The sequence below is a fragment of the Oryctolagus cuniculus genome, chromosome 3 (genome assembly GCF_051225735.1).
Source record: "Oryctolagus cuniculus isolate XC-2025 breed Fujian yellow rabbit chromosome 3, ASM5122573v1, whole genome shotgun sequence".
Lineage (NCBI taxonomy): Eukaryota > Metazoa > Chordata > Mammalia > Lagomorpha > Leporidae > Oryctolagus > Oryctolagus cuniculus.
In genome coordinates, this window is record NC_142869.1 from 93,284,470 (window position 1) to 93,300,510 (window position 16,041).

Consider the following 16,041-nt stretch of genomic DNA (forward strand, 5'->3'; position numbering starts at 1 on the left):
ATTCTCTTTCAGCTCCAGATGTCAGGACTCCAGCTCTCTTACTGAGGGTCTCTTCTCTTCTGCTCTTCTGTGATCCCACTGATAAGAAACAAATACTCCTGTAGTCCCCATATCAAGCTGTGTGAGAAGACTCACAAAAGTCCATCTCTAACTCTGAGCCCCAAATCCATGTTAGTAACTATCTGATTAAAACCTTCAGCCAGGCCGGCGCCGCGGCTCACTAGGCTAATCCTCTGCCTGTGGCGCCAGCACCCCAGATTCTAGTCTCAGTCGGGACACCGGATTCTGTCCCGGTTGCTCCTCTTCCAGTCCAGCTCTCTGCTGTGGCCCGGGAAGGCAGTGGAGGATGACCCAAGTGCTTGGGCCCCTGCACCCGCATGGGAGACCAGGAGGAAGCACCTGGCTCCTGCCTTCTGATTGGCGCAGCTCCAGTCGTAGAGGCCATTTGGGGGGTGAACCAACGGAAAAAGAAGACCTTTCTCTCTGTCTCCAGCCAGATGTTCCCAGGTACCCTGAATAATATGCAGTCAGAGCAGGTGTTTGGCACTGCAGTTAAGATGTTGCTTGGGATGCCCACAGTCCATATCACCATGCCTGGGTTTCAGTCCCAGCTTCCTAATTCCAGCTTCCCACTAAAGGGTACAGCAGGTGATGGCTTATGTAGTTGGGTCCTTCCCACACATGTGAGAGATTCAGATTGAGTTTCCAGTTCCCAGCTTTGGCCTGGGTATTTGGGAAGCGTACAGCAGATGGAAGATCTACCTGTGTGTGTGTGTGTGTGTGTGTGTATATATACATTTCTCTGTCTCTCAAATAAATAAAAACTAGCAATTTTTTTTTAAAAAAAAAAAAAGGAGAGTTACTTCCCTCTCTCTCCTATATATTCAACTGACCTCCCATTCCATGGGTTCTGCATCTGTGGATTCAACCAACCACAGAGCAAAAATTGTAGGGGGAAAAAAGTGAATTTGTACTGAACATATGCAAACTTCATTCCCTGTCATTATTTCCTAAACAATACACTATGCTTATTACAATGTATTTATTTGCACAGTATTTACATTGTATTAGGCATTACATTGTATCAGGTATTTTCAATTACATTGTATAGGTATTATATTGTACTCAGTGCTAAACAACCTTACATTGCATAAGTAATCCAGAGATGATTAATGTATATGGGAAAATATGCACAGGCAACATGCAAATCCAAGTGGGCTGCAATTAGTCCAGGGAAAATTCACATTATCTTTTACTTTCCCATGAACTTTTTGAAGTCCCTTGTACCACTCCATTCTATGTAAAGAATCTGAGCATCTGGGGATTTTGGTATCTGCATGGAGTCCTGGAACCAATCCCCCATAGATACTGGGGGCAACTGGATGTTGGAGAGCTCATAGCCCCTTCCCCCTCCTTCTTCATCTCTTCCTACCACTATCCCAAACATTCAGGCTGAAAAGCTCAGAGCATCTCTCCCAGTTCTTCACCGCTGTCACAGAGCAGTGCCTCATTTCTTTGGTCTATCTCTGGCTTTGTATCTCCACTTTCCTTACAAATTTTCATCTAGACTTGGGCATGTGCCTTTAGCCCAGCTCCTAAAAGACGGTATTCAACAACTTAATAGGATCACACACACACACACTCACACACACACACACACACACACACACGAAGGTACTTCAAAAAGTTCATGGAATTGAATTAAAAGATGTTTATCTTGTCACAAAAATTTTTAAATCCATACAGTTTTTCTTAATACACAATTTCCATGAACTCTTTGAAGATCCCTCATTTGCACAAGTTTCAAAATTTTTTCACCAAATACACTCATCTTTTAATACCATTTTCTGCAAATTTTGGAAGATGCCTGTCTTATTAGTGTTACAACTTATGTTACCCTTTTACAGATTTTTTTAAATTATTTAAGGATGTTTCCTATCTTATCAATCTTTAGACTCTCTGCAGCATTTATGATAATTATCAAAAGCACTTAAATAGTTATTAATTAATATTGAGTATAAATTAATTATTAAAGTTTGTGTCAGGTTTGTTTGCTTTTCTTTTAAGATTTTATTTATTTATTTGAAAGACAGTTTCAGAGAGAGGGAGAGACAGAGAAAAATGTCTTCCATTTTCTGGTTCACTCCCCAAATGGCTACAACAGCTGGAGCTGGGCTGATCTGAAACCAGAAGCCAGGAGCTTCTCCCAGGTCTCCCATGCGGGTGCAGGGACCCAGGCGCTTATGCCATCTTCTACTGTTCTCCGAAGCCATAGCAGAGAGTAGGATCAGATGAGGAACAGCTGGGACACAAACCAGAGCCCACATAGGGTGCTGGCACCACAAGCAGAGGCTTAGCTTACTAAGCCACAGTGCCGGCCACTGGTGTCATATTTTGAATGAACAGGATGTTGAAATTTTCACTCCAAAATGACACCTGTTGAACAGGTCCGCATGCCAGGCACAGACCATCTAGAGTCTCCACAGTGATGCCCCACAGTTGGTACTGTGATCCCCATTTTACAGATGGGGAAGTCAGAGTTCACAGACAAGGCCCAACAGTCACATAGAATTAAGCAGCAAAGGCAGGAGGCCCATGATTCCCCCACCTTCCAGACTCCCCAACCACAGCGATCCAATTCAGCAGACCCCATCTCAATACAACACTTCTGTGACACAGGTGACTCCAATCACTGCAGAGCGGAGAAACAGTATTTCCTAGAGCACCAAGACTTCCCCTCTGACTCCACTCAGTGTTACTGCAGCCTCACAAACACCGGCACAGCCATCACTCTGTCCATACAACTAAACATATCACAAACAGCCTTACGGACTCAGCGCTCCTCTTTACACTGCTTTACTCAACAAATATTGGCTGAGAACCTTCCACATGCCAGGGACTATTCTAGGCGCTGTCAATGCATCAGAGGTGAGACAACAGGTTTCCTGGTCCCTAAGAAGCTTCGATGCTAATGGAGTGGGAGGAGACAGGCAACACACAACCACATCATAATCATTTCTGTGATGAGATGATATGAAGGTCAGAGAGGATGGCTTGTGAGGTCGTCACAGTGGATGCCTGGAGGCTTGCTGGTCGCAGAAGGCGAGGGGCAGGGTCCTCCTGGGGAGCAACCGAAAAGCACAGCCCTGGGCACTCAGTCCATTGGAAAGCCAGCAAGGGACAGTGTGGAACAAGGTGATGGGGGAAGAGCAGGCAGAAGCGTGGTGCTGGAAAGCCTTGTGATAATACAGTTGTCAAGAATGGCCTGATTTGGTTTGTTCCGGCTGCTCCGTGGAGATAGGTGTTTGGTGAGGGGATTGCGATGTAAATCAAACATGAAGACCAACAAGGAAGCCACTGTAGAAGCAGAGAAAGACATGAGGCAGCTTGGATTAAGTAGCAGGCAATGGAGACTGAAATAAGGGGGTGGAATCCAGACTGAGCTGGAAAGTGTGGCCCTGACACAAACAGAAGACACAGAGCCACACACCCCTAGGAACGTTCAAGAATGTCTTGTGAGTCCCAGGCAACATATCATTTACTGAGGTCAGCCCATCATCAATGCCACCCAGGCCAGGAAGAACTGTCCACCCTTATTCTCACAACACTCGCCTGTCCTCCCGAGGCTCCAAGTTCGAGCAGGTGGAGTTATCTGAATAGTTCAGAAATCAAGGCATAAAGAGAATGCAACACCTTTCATTCCCACAACACAACCACACAATTGCTATCATCACCCCAGATACCCCAAGGACAGCAAGTTGATTCCCCAACATCACTCAACTGGTGAGTGGCAGATCGGCAATTGAGCCTAAGTCTGCTGGCTGCAATGCCCAGGCTCCTTCATCCACACCACGTGCAAAACCCAAAGAGACGTCGCTGCAGGGAGAGTGAACTTCACAGTGGCTAGAGTGGCCCTGCCTTGATCGCAACCTTCAGGAAACTACTCTGGCATTCACCCCTACACTTCAGTCTTTATCAATAAAAATGCCTTTGTTTATTGAACATGTAAGTATTGCTGCTCCCTATGTCAGGTATCCTGCTTGATTCTAGGCAGCCAGCAGCGAGAAGGACACAGTACTCAAGCACCAAGGGTCCAGGGTCTAACAGGAGAGGCCAAAAAGTAGAAAAGAAAGTGGTTCTTCTCTCCTAGGTACTTTAAAGCTCTATAAATACTCAGGTGAAACTCTGACTGATATATTCAGGGACCTCTCTGCTTTTATGTACACTGGCCTCATTATATAGATAACTTCACGGATTCATTCCATTTTATTATTCTGTAAGAATGTGGTCTAATAAAAAATACCATCAGTTTAAAAAATGCAGCTTAAAAAAAGTGACTTTTTTCTACTTTAAGCTAATACTCAGAAGGTTAGCAATGCTAATCATGCCTCACTAAGCGGTTAGAACTGAGGGGCTAGTGCTGTGGTATAGTAGGTTAAGCATCCATCTACCTGCAGCACCAGCATCCTAAGTGGGCACTGTTTCAAGTCCCAGCTGCCCCACTTCCAATCCAGCTCCCTGCTGATGGCCTGGGAAAGCATAAGACAGCTCAAGTGCTTGGCCCCTGCACCTGCATGGGAGACCCAGAAGAAGCTCCTGGCTCCTGGCACAAAGTGGGAATGAGAGTCACACAGAACATTGATTGACAGCTGGAACCAGGCATGGAGGGGATGTGCTGTAGGCATCATGTCACTGACCCCTCAGACAACCCCAGGAAGTAGATAATATTCAGAAACCCATTTTAATACTCGGAAAACTGAGACTTAGGGTAGTTAAATAACTTGCACAAGCTCATCCAGTTATGTGTGGGATAGAACAAGAGCTCCTGGTTTTTAACCTGTTTATACTCCTGCTAAGGCTACTTTGGGCCTTTCGGATGGTTAAAGGGCTAGAAATAAGACAGGGGGCCAGCAGCCTCCACCTGCGGAACTGGAATTCCATATGGGCTCCAGTTCCAATCCCAGCTGCTCCACTTCTGATCCAGCTCCCTGTTAATGTGCCTGAGAAAGCAGTGGAAGATGGCCCTAGTGCTTGGGCTCCTGCACCCACATGGGAGACCCAGAAGAAGCTCCTGGCTCCTGGCTTCAGATCAGCTCAGCTCTTGCTATTGAGGCCATTTGGGGAATGAACCTGTAGGTGGAAGACCTCTTACTGTCTCCCTCTCTGTCTGTAGCACTGCCTTTCAAATAAATAAAATAAATCTTAAAAAAAAAAAAAAAGAAAGAAAAAAGACACAGGATTGATGTACCTGGCTTTACTTCATCTGGGAGGAGAGGAATCCTGGGGATGATTGATAAAAGCATTACAGGATTTTTTTTTTTTTTTTAATATGAGACAGCTGCACTCCCTCGCCCCTGACAGTAGAACAAGAGGCATTCAGCCCAGCCTGGAGATGAGGGCAGATAAACAATGTCCAGACAACGAGCGGATCCCTACTGGGCTCCTGGGAACTGTGGTGTCAGTGACTGTTTGCCAAATCACAAAAGCCCCCTGTGAGCCCTGCTCTATCTTCAAGGACCATTTCAAAGCCCACCCACTGAGAAATCCTTTTTCTGGTTATTTTCTTTTGTCCAAGAATACATATCTTTTTTTTTTTTTTTAAATTTTTTGACAGGCAGAGTGGACAGTGAGAGAGACAGAGAGAAAGGTCTTCCTTTGCCGTTGGTTCGCCCTCCAATGGCCGCCGAGGCTGGCGCGCTGCAGACGGCGCACCGCGCTGATCCGATGGCAGGAGCCAGGTACTTCTCCTGGTCTCCCATGGGGTGTAGGGCCCAAGGACTTGGGCCATCCTCCACTGCCTTCCCTGGCCACAGCAGAGAGCTGGCCTGGAAGAGGGGCAACCGGGACAGAATCCGGCGCCCCGACCGGGACTAGAACCCGGTGTGCCGGCGCCGCAAGGCAGAGGATTAGCCTAGTGAGCCGCGGCAATGGCCTAGGAATACATATCTTATCCCCAGTTGAATGGCAACTCTCTGGAGGGAAGGAGCCTGGACCCGCCCAGTGTGTCCCTGATGCAGTTCTTTGGAACATGTATACTGACAAGGCTCCTAAAAGTCATCATATAAGGGGCCAGCATTGTGGTGCAGGGGCTTGAGACAGCACATGCAACACGAGCACCCCATATCAGAGTGTCAGTCCAAGTCCCAGCTGCCTCACTTCTAATCCAGCTTCTTGTAATTGCACCTGGGAAGGCAGCAGAAGATGGATAAGTGCTTAGGCCCCTGTCACACAGGATGGAGCTTCTGGATCTTGGTTTCAGCCTGGCCCAGCCCTGGTAAATACTAACACACCTTGTTCCAATCAGTTCCACATCTGTGACTGGGGGTGGTGTTGAAGTAAAAGCAAAGCCAGTTAGCTGAGACTTTTAATGTAAATAGTGACAGCCACACCTGAGCCAGCTGGGAAACCTTGACATGGGAACCGCCTGATGACTCCACCAGGGACCCCCAGCTAGGAGACTGTAGGCAAGATCTCCAGATGAATCTAGTGATGGGGACCCGCTCTTGGCCGCAGGTTGACTGTTGAAAGGCCCAAATCAGATGCACTTCAGAGCTGCTAACCACTTTGACTGCCCCCAAGCTACAGTACCCAGCAGGATGGGGACACCTAGGTGCTCTCTTCTGCCTGCCTCGGTTCATTTCTCCTTCAGGGACAGCTTGGCCACAAAGACCAGCCCCCAACAGCCAACGCCTCCAGACAGGCTCTCTCCTCACTAGCTTCTCCCCACTCTTCCTCTGGTGGATTTGAATTTAGGAAGCACTGGGCTTAGAGCCATCCACAGAAAGTGATTTTCCTTTGCTCACTCAATTAGATTTGCTCCCAACAACTCTGCTGCTGCATGTTCCATAACCCAACTTAACCCAGGAAGAGACAAGGGGCATGATGGTACAGCAAGCTAGACAGGAAGAGATTTTAGCTTCCTGGATTAACAAAGTCCAGGGCTGGTCATGCAGTAAGCTGGTCCTTTTCTAGCTCATTCCACACCTGGCTGCATTAAAGCTGTGTGTCTGAAGCCAGAGTGGATGCTTCTGGTGAAGCAGTAGCAGGCTGCCCTTCACAGGCCATGTGTTTGAAGAGAAGGCAGTATCTGTGACACAGGTAGAAGTGACCCCACTCCCCTCCAGAGGGATCATCAGCTTTTTCTATTGTGTTTCCTAAAAAGAAGCCTCACAAGACATTGCAGAAGAGAGGCCACAACAGGTGGGTTTTGGTCAATCCCCCTTAAATGTCTGGGAATCAGCCACCCTCTGCACTGTTCCTCTCGGTCTGCCAGCAGTGTTGCACCTGAGCATGGCAGCGACAAGCACCTCCCTCCCCCATATGTCAGTCTCTGCCTCCTGGGTCTCCCCTTTCACAGCCATTTGCTTACCTCCAGGCACTCCTTCTTGCTCCATACTCTCCTTTTCCACTGATATGTTTATGCATCAAGAATTGGCTAACTTTACTTGCAGAATGTACTAGCAGATGTGATGGCCCTCCTTGTCGCTCCCCCTCTTGGTGGAGGAACGACACAGGACCCTGCGCTGTTCTTTTGTCTGCTCGGCCCTCCCCGGGTTTACTGCTGGTTCTTCCCGGGTTGGCTACTGTCCCTTCCACCTCCGTGGAAGGGCGGTTCCCCCTGGCCACTTTCCCCACTTCCGCAGAGGAGCGGCACACCGCCGGCCGGCTCTCTCGGGGGCTGCACAGGTGTTCCCTCAGATGTTCCCCTTAGATGTTCCTGGTGCATGTTGTCTCTCTCCTCCTTTATAGTCCTCTTCCGCCAATCCCAACTCGGCTGCCCACACGCCGAGTACGCTGCTCTCCTCCAATCAGGAGCAGGATCAGCTCCTGGAGGTCATCACTCAAGTTGGCAAGAGGCAGCTGCGTAGAAGCTGTTTTCTCCTCTCCCAGCGCCATATTGTGGGAGAGCAGATGCATAGAATAAGTCTTAATTCCAGTAACTTAGTCTAGTCCGAGTTGCTCCCCACACCTCCTCTCTTCTGCCTCCCTTCCCCTTTGGTCCCAGGGAAGTTCTGCACCTTCTCCCTTCCATCAGAGGTAAACCCATCCTCCTGCACCCATGACCTTGCTCCAAGTGCCCCCTCTCACGTACACCTTAGCCATCTCCTTTTCCGGCAACAAAAGCATGCATCCTGCATCACTCCCGTCTTAAAGATGTCCACTTGTTTCTGCTTTAACACACCGTGCCTTCTTCACACATACTTGACCAAAAGTAAGACACCCTCCCTGCACCTTTCCTCTTACCCACCCCTCGTGGAGCCCATCCTTTGGTCATACTGGTACCAGCAAAGGTCCCCACAATTGTCCCATCAGCAAACCCAACTGCCTCTCCTCTGTCATCCCTTTATTGACTTCAGCAAAGCATCTGCCCCTGCTGCTCTCCCCCCCTGCAATGATCTCTCCTGTGGCTCTGCATTTTCGGGGCATTCCTCCAACTTCTGAGACTTCTCTTGTTTTTACACACTGGCCCTTCCTGTGGGGAGCAACCGGACTAGACTGAGTTACTGGAATTAAGACTTATTCTATGCATCTGCTCTCCCACAATATGGCGCTGGGAGAGAAGTAAACAGCTTCCGCACAGCTGCCACCAGTTCAACTAATAAACTGTAGGACTTGCTATTGATTGGAGGAGAGCAGCGTACTCGGCGTGTGGGCAGCCGAGTTAGGATTGGCGGAGGAGGACTATAAAGGAGGAGAGAGACGGCATGCACCAGGAACATCTATGGGGAACATCTAAGGGGAACACCTGTGCAGCCCCCGAGAAGAGCCGGCCGGCGGTGTGCCGCTCCCCTGCGGAAGTGGGGAATGTGGCTAGGGGGAACTGCCCTTCCACGGAGGTGGAAGGGATAGTAGCCAACCCGGGAAGAACCAGCAGCAAACCCGGGGAAGGCCGAGCAGACGAAAGAACAGCGCAGGGTCCTGTGTTGCTCCTCCACGAAAACGGGGAGCGACACCTTCCTAGGATTAAGGTTTTTTTTTATCCCTCTTCCCTCTCTAAACCAATGTTTCACCACTCAGGGATTTGTGTGGCTCCATCAGAATTTTTGGCAAAGGTATGTAACCATCCATTCTAACTTTAATTTAGTATTTTTCTTCAATCAATTTACTTTTCCTTACACATGCTTTCAATATTTATATTACTACTATAAGCAAAAATTAGTACTACATGCTGTAAATAAAAGGCAATAAAATGTATACAATGACCACAACACAATATTAATAAGTTAGATAGCACTGTCCACCAGGGACTCTAAGCCTAAGACCTGTTTGTTTCCCCTTTAGTTAAGGGGGAAATTCCAAAGTATTAAAGACTAAAGACTAGCACCAAACTGGGGCTTTCTCTTTGATAGAATCAGAAGGACTTAAAAAGGAATGAAAAGATAACTTTTCACTACATGATTCAGTGTTAACCAAGTACATCTGCCTACTGCCTCAAATTATCAACTACCTAGATAATCTCCCTACTACGTACCAGGATTAGCTCTCATTCCCCTTGTGGCTGTCTTCAGAAAACTGGTAACTTCTTCAATGATTGGCCATATTTGTTAGCTCCATCGCACGTCATCAGAAAATGAGATTAGAGACAAAAAATTGAAACAAGACAGACAACAAACACCCTGAAGGTCAGAGCTAGTACAGAACAGCAGCAACGCATCCAGGCTAGGGCCCAGAGGGGCTCCACACCAGGGCTAGAGCCTGGAATGGGTCCAGGGACTGCTGTCATCGATGTCTAATCAACAGTGATAAATGACATAGGAGCCAACATTTGAACAGTCTGTGAGCCAAACAGTGCCTCACAGGTCACATCCGCGGGGGCCTCCAGCCTTCCAGAGGTCCTCCTGGGGCTGACGCCGTTATTACTCCCAAGGTAAGGAACCAACACTGAGAGAAGCTAAGGGATCTGCCAAGGATGCCTCACCAGGGGCAGATCCAGGATTGGCACCAAGTCTGTCTGATTCCAGAACGCAGGCTCCTAACTTTTCTGCTTCCCTGATGCTAAGACACAAAAGCAATTTTAAACCTCACAAACCTCAAAATAATAGCCTGCTGCTCCTAAGTGCAATTAAGACAATGGGTTGACACAACAGGAAAACTGTTCAATATGTAATTAAATGTAATTACTGGTGTCCTCTAATTGTTTGGGGAAATAAGTCTCCCGCTCTTGACAAGCTATAATTCTGCTGTGTGCTGAGAAGGCTCCAGTCTTCACTTCGATCTGTACATCCCCAACACAGGCACACAATATTCATAAGATTTCATGGTGAGTGCTGGGGGGCCCAAAGATATTTCCAATATGTAATTTAGAACTAAGTAAGATTAGGGCTGGCATGGTGGTCCAGCAGATTAAGCTACTGCCTGTGATGCTGGCATCCCATATAAGCACTGGTTCGAGTCTCAGCTGTTCCATTTCCTATCCACCTCCGTGCTAATGTGCTGGGAAAGCAGTGGAAGATGGCCTAAGTGCTTGGGCCCCTGTCACCCCTGTGGGAGACTCAGAGTTCTAGGTTCCTGGCTTTGGCTGGCCCAGCTCTGGCCACTACAGTCATTTGGGGAGTGCACCAGTGATGGGAGATCCCTCTATCTCTCTAATTTTGCATTTCAAACAAATAGATTTAAAAAAAAAAAAAACCATAAAATTACATGTGGAGGCCAGCGCCGCGGCTCATTAGGCTAATCCTCCGCCTTGCAGCGCCGGCACACCGGGTTCTAGTCCCGGTCAGGGCGCCGGATTCTGTCCCGGTTGCCCCTCTTCCAGGCCAGCTCTCTGCTGTGGCCAGGGAGTGCAGTGGAGGATGGCCCAAGTGCTTGGGCCCTGCACCCCATGGGAGACCAGGAGAAGTACCTGGCTCCTGCCATCGGATCAGCGCTGTGCGTCGGCCACAGTGCGCCGGCCGTGGCGGCCATTGGAGGGTGAACCAACGGCAAAGGAAGACCTTTCTCTCTGTCTCTCTCTCTCTCACTGTCCACTCTGCCTGTCAAAAAAAAAAAAAAAAATTACATGTGAATAAGTTTACATGACTACCCTATTTTAATAAAAAAGAAATCAAGTAAGTTAAGGTTTGGAGAGAATTAAGACATCCTGCCCAACCCTTCATCTTACAGCTAGGGAAATAGGGGGGAAAATGTTAACTTCCCAAGAACTTACATGGCTCTTTCTCTTAGTCAATTGCTCAGGGCACCCTGCAGACTAGACAGGTTCAGTTCCGATTGCTAGAAGCTGAAAACCTGGCCTCCCCACTTAGCAGCTGTGAGACCTTGGGCAAGTTATCTTATTAGCTCTCTGAGTCCATCAGGGTGACAATAATAGTAACTACCATAACTTACAAGCTATGGTGAGGATTAAATCTTGATATCCATATATGGAATAGTAATTGGGTGCGTGACATCCGGCAATACTTTTAGCCATGAATCCTGCTAGAGGATGAACCAGTAAGCCACACCTGGATGATGGGCCTTGGTTCTCAGCAGGACTGCTAAGAACAGTGACGGGGGTATCATGATCTATCTGCTGAGGAGCAGCTGGAGGACAGCCCCGTATCCACACATGGAGCTCAAACTATGGCACAAGGGAGTTCAGCAAAGGTTCTCTTGTGAATAGAAATCAGACCACAGTGTCTTCCACTATGCTCCTTACACTCTGCTGGGGAGAGCCCCAGTGTCAGTAGCCACGCTCTCATGGCTGGACTTGTCTGTTCAGATAATAATGCTCCTGCAAGAGCAAACACAAGAGAAGCAACATGAGCAGATATTTACTGAGCATGTACTTAGTGAGAAGCACAAAGTGCTGTCTGATGAACAAAGAAGTTTAGGGTAGGACTACCTAAGCAAGTACATTTGGCAAATACCTAGAACCATGCCCCGCTCTCTCTTGAACTCCATGGTGGACATCAGTCATCAGTCACAGCCCACCTGCCCACAGAGCTCAAGGACAGCTCAAATGCAGCCTTAAGAGCTACTCAACGCAGAGCTCCCTGAAGCCACTGCCAGCCCACAAGTGTTGAGTGTTAGGGACTGAAGGAAGCAGCAGGCATGGCACTAACCTCAGAAGGGGCCAAGTGTTACTTTTATTCTGGTCCTTTTGATTAGACATTAGAATTTAAAGCAGCTAAGAATACAATACATAATACACCTTGCATGTGCTGCAGGGAAAAGGTTCAGAGGTCCAAGTGATAATACACATAACGATGTGAAAGGCTCTTGGCTGGAATGCACAAATACAACAGAATATGCTCATGGTTCCTCGGGCTCCCCCATGAGAAACCAGCAATACCCTCCTGTGGAAGGAAAAAACGTGAAGGAATAAGGCTTGCAAGGTGCAAATTAAAGATACACCTGAACACAGATGCTGTCTCAGCCTTGGTCCCTGACAGGACAACTCAGGAGGAGACCCAGAATTCAGAGAAATGAAACAGCAGCAGGAGAAGCCAGGACTTTTGGTGTCATCTGCTGGAAGATAGGGACATAAATGGTGTTGCCCAGTCACTGCATTAAAATGAAGCGAAAGCAAGCCAGGATTTTGGTTACATCCCCAACCCAGTCCTGACTATGAGACCTCAGCTCACAGTGTGAGAAAGACCTAGTGAGCTCAGACAGGAGGGATCCATGCTCCACCCACTCTCGGGAGAGGCAAAAGTAACAGATTCTCATTCAAGTTTAACATCTTGTTTTAAAAGTTTAGTTTTCGGCCGGCGCCGCGGCTCACTAGGCTAATCCTCCGCCTAGCGGCGCCGGCACACTGGGTTCTAGTCCCAGTTGGGGCACCGGATTCTGTCCTGGTTGCCCCTCTTCCAGGCCAGCTCTCTGCTATGGCCCAGGAGTGCAGTGGAGGATGGCCCAAGTGCTTGGGCCCTGCACCCCATGGGAGACCAGGAAAAGCACCTGGCTCCTGGCTCCTGCCATCGGATCAGCGCAGTGTGCCGGCCGCAGCGCGCCAGCCGCGGCGGCCATTGGAGGGTGAACCAACAGCAAAAGGAAGACCTTTCTCTCTGTCTCTCTCTCTCTCACTGTCCACTCTGCCTGTCAAAAAAAAAAAAAAAAAAAGTTTAGTTTTCTTCCATGTGTTCCAAGTAGTCTGGCTTCTGGATGTCTAACTGATCTTTTAAGAAAAGAATATAGGGGGCAGTCTTGTGCTGCAATGTGTCAATCCACCATTAGCAACGCTGGCCTCCCATATTGGAGTGCAGCTTCCAATCCTGGCTGTTCCACTTCCACTCCAACTTCCTGCTAATGTACCTGGGAAAGTAGTGATAGTGGTCTAAGCACTTGGGTCCCTGCCATCCATGTGGGAGACCAAAATAGAGTTCCAGGCTCCTGGCTTCAGCCTAGCCCACCCCTTTGCAGCCATTTGGGATGTGAACCTGCACATGGAAGATCTCTCTTTCTCTCTCTCGCCCTCTCCCTGTCACTTTGTCTTTCAAATAAATTAATGAGTAAACCTTTAAAAAGAAAAGGCTATAACAGAAGCAGGCGTTCTGCCTAGCAGTTAAGACACCTGCATCCCACATGGGCGTACCTGAGTTCAATTCCTGGTTCCAGTTCCTGATTCCAGCTTCCTGCTAATGGAGACTCAGAGAGGCAGAAATGATGGCACAATTAGGCTCCTCCTGGCCACAGTGGAAACCTAAATTCCTGCAGGTATTCAGGGAGTTCTGTCTCTTTCTCTCTGTCTCACTGCTTCTCAAACAAATAGGCGGGGCTAGCATTGTGCAGCAGGATAGCACACTGCTTCGGACACCTGCATCCCATTTCTGAGCACCACTCCAAGTCCTGGCTGCTCCACTCCAAGCCAGCTCCCTGCTAATGCACTCTGGGAGGCCGCAGATGATGGCTCAAGTTTTAGGTCTCTGCCACCCATGTGAAAGATGTGGATGGAGTTCCCGGGTTCTGGTTCTGGCCTGATCCAGGTCCAGCTTTTGTGTGCATTTGGGAAGTAAGCCAACACATGGGAAATCTGTCTCAGTCTCTGTGTCTCTCCACCTTTCAAATAAATGAAATAAAATCATTTAAAAATAAATAATTTTAACATTCAAATAAATAAGGAAAAGCCTGTGCTGAGGCCCCTGTGCAGATTCCTCCCAGCACAGAACATTTCCTCTGCGATGTCCCAGAGATTAACTAGAGGATTTTCCAGGACCAGAGCTCTGGGATGCTGGGCGGGCTGGAGGCACCCCAGCAAGGTTGCCAGAGCACTGTTGAGAGGAACTTCTTCAGAACATGTCATCTGTAAACAGTCACTCACAAAGAACAACTGAGACCATTTTCTATCTCAGTGTGAACCTTCAGTTCTATTTCAGGGGTTTTTTTTATTTATTTGAAAAAGAAATGCGTTTGCATGGTTCAAATACAAAAAAAGTATGAGAAGTACTCTTAAAAAGTATTCTTAAAAGTTAGAAATCTCCCAAGGTCAGCATTGTGGCACAGAAAGTTAAGCCTCCACTGCAGTGCCAGCATCCCATATGGGCGCTGGTTCAAATCCTGTCTGCTCCGCTTCATATCCAGCTCTCTGCTAATGTACCTGGGAAAGCAGCGGAGAATGACCCAAGTGTTTGGGCCCCTTCACCCACATGGGAGACCCAGAAGAAGCTCCTGGCTCCTGGCTCCTGGCTTGGCCTGGCCCAGCCCTGGCCATTATGGCCATTTGGGGAGTTGAACCAGCGAATGGGATATCTCCCTCTCTCTCTCCTCCCCTTCTCTCTCCCCTTCTGCCTTTCAAATAAAAAAAAGTGAGACATATCCCTCACACCTCTGCCCCGTACTCCTGCAGCTGCCAGAAGCTCACCAACTCCCAGGCCAGCCACTGCCCCGGCTCCTCGTCCATCTCTCGAAAAGTCCCTGAACACACAGAAGCAGTCAGTCACACACAGGTCCTTAATCACCCCTGTATGCCATAAAGGGGGAATGTTGTCTCTACTTGGATGTAATGTATCTTGAAGATCTTTCCACATACTGTTGTGGATTCAACCAATCTCAGCTCAAATTTATTCAGGCAAAAAAAACCTGTCCCAACTGCAAACACATGGCTTTATCTTGTCATTATTCCCTAAACAATGCAGTATAACAACTACTTATGGAGCACTGATATTGTATTGAGTATTATAAGTCATTGAGAGATGACTTAAAGTACACAGGGGATGTGGGTAGGGTACATGCAAGTGCTAAAGCAGTTTACGTAAGGGACCTGAGGGTCCTCAGACCTGGTGTCCTCAGGTGCAGTCCTGGAACCACGGACACCAACAGACAGCTGTGTTAGTACCAGAAAAGCTTCTTTGTACAGCTTTCATTTGCATACAGTAAATGCACAGCTCTGAAGTAGTCCACTAGATAAGTGTGACAATCACAGACCCACATGTTACTAAATAGCACATTTGTATGGTGCTCCTGGCAGTCAATCCCATTTCAGCAGCACTTCTGATTTCTGTCAATGCAACATGGGTTCTCTGCATTTCACAATGTTGTCAAGATAAGAGATATTCATGAGCTATTTCACCTCTCCACAAAGAATCTCCACTCAGTTCCTGCTCCCCATCCCCACTGGTCCTTTCCAGACCCTCCTTGGGGCCCCACCCCTGTCCTGCCCTCCAACACTGATCCACCCTACCTCTTGGTATTGTGTCCTCCTGGCCTGAAAGCTCAAACTCCATTTGTTACCACTATCTCTAGTAAGTACCTGATGAGAAAGCACCACCTAAATAGCTGTTGCGCCCTTTCCTAAAAGCAATTTATAATTAGAAAGTAGAAGTGTAAACTCCTTCACACACACACACACACACACACACACCCATTGCTATGGAAGTGACTAACTGTAAACTTGCCTTTCACAATGAAAGTAACTGTTAGGAGGCAGGAAGCTTGTAGAGGGGCTTGTGTCTGCTGTCTGCCTTTACTGATGGAAGGCAAAGATGAAGAACACTTTAATAACTGGTTTCCAGGGTTGTGAGAACAAATCGGAGCACTTCCTTGGACCTGGCACGAAACTGTCACAGATAAGCCATTCCCTGCACGCATCCCACAAAAAGTGACAAAGCAAGGTGGGGTACATGG

General features: G+C 48.0%; 1 protein-coding gene and 1 long non-coding RNA gene across 2 annotated transcripts in view; both read right to left on the reverse strand.

Annotated features, from left to right (window-relative positions):
• Positions 1-16,041, reverse strand: part of KIF5C (kinesin family member 5C) — a 183,937-nt gene that overhangs the window by 139,852 nt on the left and 28,044 nt on the right. The gene's annotated exons all lie outside the window — the stretch shown is intronic.
• On the reverse strand, positions 3,139-7,508 carry LOC149127429 (uncharacterized). The gene is made up of 2 exons (XR_016231553.1): positions 7,370-7,508; positions 3,139-3,357 (listed from the first exon to the last, which is right to left on the reverse strand). It is a non-coding gene; the product is annotated as an uncharacterized LOC149127429 (long non-coding RNA).